Here is a 3,194-nt window from a genome sequence, read left to right as displayed (position 1 = left end):
AGTGAGAATTCTGGCACTTTATACCCTCTAGGCCATGGATATGCTTGGTCTACCCAGTCAGGATATGGTTTTGTATAAGTCGGCCTGATGACGGGACGCACCTCAAAAGCCATCTGATCCTGTACGATTTTCATAATCTAATTCCTCAACATGACGTTGGGGTCATATGGAATTCCTACAGGTTGGTTAACCGGTTGATTTACATGAGGCCTGATGTTTGGTCCTTGATTGGCAACAAAGTTACCATGATTAGGGTCATTACCATTAACCTGAACATCTATTTCCTCATTAGCACGTGGGGTATTCTGTCCATTGTTTAGGACATTATCTCTTATATTTGGATTACCCCCCAAGTTAGGCGTACCACTACCATTGTTCTGATTTGGCACTGCAGTACCCCCTTGGTTTGAAGTAGAGGGACCAGAAAGTGGTTCTACCCCTTGGTACGGATTTAGGACTGAGGGATTATGTTCAACAATTGTCCTAATTTGAAAGTGATTTGCAAGAGGTATAACCAGTTGACATATTTGGCCTACTAACTTATTCATTGTTTCGTTCAAAGTGTTTAGTTGTTTAGTCATGTTGTCATAATGTGCATTCCCATTTTGGGTAAATCTTTCCATATTATGAATATTTCGAAGATTTACCTGTTCAACGACGTCTTGTGTGAGTTTTCCAAGTAATGCACGCATGGTTCGAGGACTCAACTCTATCATTGGTTCGTAACGACTGTTATTGTTCTGATTCTGTCCATCTGTTCGTGGAGAGGCATGCTGCTCTTCATATCGCTCGATCAAAGACTAGATTTCTCCCTGACTTGCTGCTTCTTTATCGGATCTCTGAGGCATATTGTTTCACCTTTTGTATTTTCAACACCAAACACCACTGTCCCACTGGGCGTACCAAATTGTTTCGCGCGGGTTCGTCGCTAACAATTAAAAGGGATCAGACGATTGTGTAAGGGACAAACCTCTTGAGACAAAGTCCCAAAAAGGGGTGTTCTTTTATTGGCGATGACTTTACAATTGGAAATTAAAAACAGAATGCCTCCAAAGGGCGCAAGCACACGAGTTACTGAAAGAAGTGTTTAAATCTAAGTTAAGAAAATTAAAATTACATGTTCTCTATTCGAGAGTTTTTGATTCGATCCTTTGCTCTATGTCTTTTCTTCCTTTTATACTCCCTGGATGATTTCTTTGTGATCAACCGCCTAAAAACTGCTTGATCGTTCTACAACTGCCCACTTTCCTCATAATGGCCAACTTGTCATGGAACTGCCTTTTTTAACTGCTGCCATTACTCTTCTTCGTTCAACCGTTTTCGATTGAATTTCTTGAATCGTGGAACGTGATAGGGCTGCTTTAATAACTGCTTAGAAACTGCACTTTTTTATAACCACAACACTTTATGTTTGTTAAGATCTTGGGCGACTCTAAGGTTTGGGCGAGAATAGAGTAACAGCTCTGGGCGACTGCATGGCACTCCATTCGCTCAGATTCTGGGCGACTTGCAAACTTGGGCGATGGTGTTACCACGTTCTTGGGCCTCCCTATTTGGGCCTTCATCTTGAATTGTTTGATTGAGCTTCGTTCTTTGGGCTATCTGATTTGGGGATCCTCCAATTGGACTTCATTCCTTGGGCCGTTCAATTTGGGCTGAATTTTTATGTGTCAACACAATCTTATTCGTGCCCATCCTCTATGAGAAATAAAAGCCATGGACAATGCGATGGGATGTTAAATTGGACGAGTCAAGCGCGAGCTAGTTCACTCGACAAAGGTGTGGTTCGGCTTGCACAAGTGCCAAAGAGCGAGTTGCATGGTGAAATTGTTGTTTGGCTCGTTAGTGAGGCTAATTGACGAGCGGCTCGCTCCATTCCACTTTAACACCCCTGGATGGGATTCTATACTATTGATCAATTGGGGACATTGGTTTCACTGCTGGAACACGCTTTAAATGAAGAATTCAACCACCATTCACAAAAAGATGCTTTGTCAAAACTTTTTCAGCTTATTAATATTTTCCTGCATACTTTTTCCCTTTGGAACCAATTACAGTAGTCTCCAGTGTCAACTGCCATTTGTACTTAAGAGTCCCAAAATTTCCTTTGGAATTTGAGTTGGTTTCAACCGGTAAGGGTATGTCTAGCAAGATATTTGTAAAGAAGAATAAATGAGAGGTTGAAAAGGTATTACGAAATGTGTGAGTAAAAAGTTATTTGATCAAAACTATTTTTTGATCAAGATATTAATAAACCCTTAAAAATATCGTTAAGGATATAGAAGCACTAGAACCTATCTAGCAGAAGACTCCAAACAAGTATATAATAATTTTACTTAAACTACCAACTTTCCTCTCGGCAAGGAAGGGAGACTTTTGCTAGGTATTGGATTAGGTTAAGCTAAAATATAATTATGATAAATAAACATAGTCAAACAACATTGTAGGAATGCCTTGTTCTTGGAGGAAATATAGTCTAATAGCCTAAATAGAAGGAGGATTTTCCAAATTAGTCTAAGAAATAAAAACATTTGAAAACTAGTCTCCAAACAATCAATTTTCCAAAAATACCCTTAACAGAGAAATTGCAACCAAAGCCACTACAATGTCTAAAAACCTTCAAATAAGTCCTCAAGAAAATATAGATCATAAATTTTTAATAAATCTAGATCCAAATATTATACAAAATTTTATTGATCTAAAAATCTATACAGAAAACGAATTAATCTATCTAGAAGAAGATCCGAAAGACTTCTTTATAGAATATTTAGACCCAAAAATAAAAAATAAAAATGATTCCATAGATAACGAAGCAATCAAAATGGAAAAAGACATATATAAATTAATTCTTAATTTAAGAAGGAGAATTGAAAAATTAAATATAATTATTCAAGAAAAAGTATTAATAAAAAATAGTGAATTTTATAAATTCTATTGTGACATTTTAAATACTTATGAAGAATCTAATTGGCTCAAAAATATTAACCCCTCCGCTGCACACTCCGAGCAAATGGTATCAGAGCCAGGTTACGAACTAAAAATTATGATGAATATAGTAGATGAAGAAAATATAATTGAAGAATTTTTGGAAAAGGTTAAAAAACATAAAAAACCTAGTTATCCCTATTTACCTAAAAACACTACGAATGAAAGTTTTGAGGATATACATAAAAGACTAGAAAATCTAGAATATA

The sequence above is a fragment of the Olea europaea genome, unplaced genomic scaffold, assembly GCF_002742605.1.
Source record: "Olea europaea var. sylvestris unplaced genomic scaffold, O_europaea_v1 scaffold1511, whole genome shotgun sequence".
In the NCBI taxonomy this organism is placed as follows: Eukaryota; Viridiplantae; Streptophyta; class Magnoliopsida; order Lamiales; family Oleaceae; genus Olea; species Olea europaea.
The sequence above is the reverse complement of the archived record's forward strand: the minus strand, read 5'-3'. Positions refer to the sequence as shown.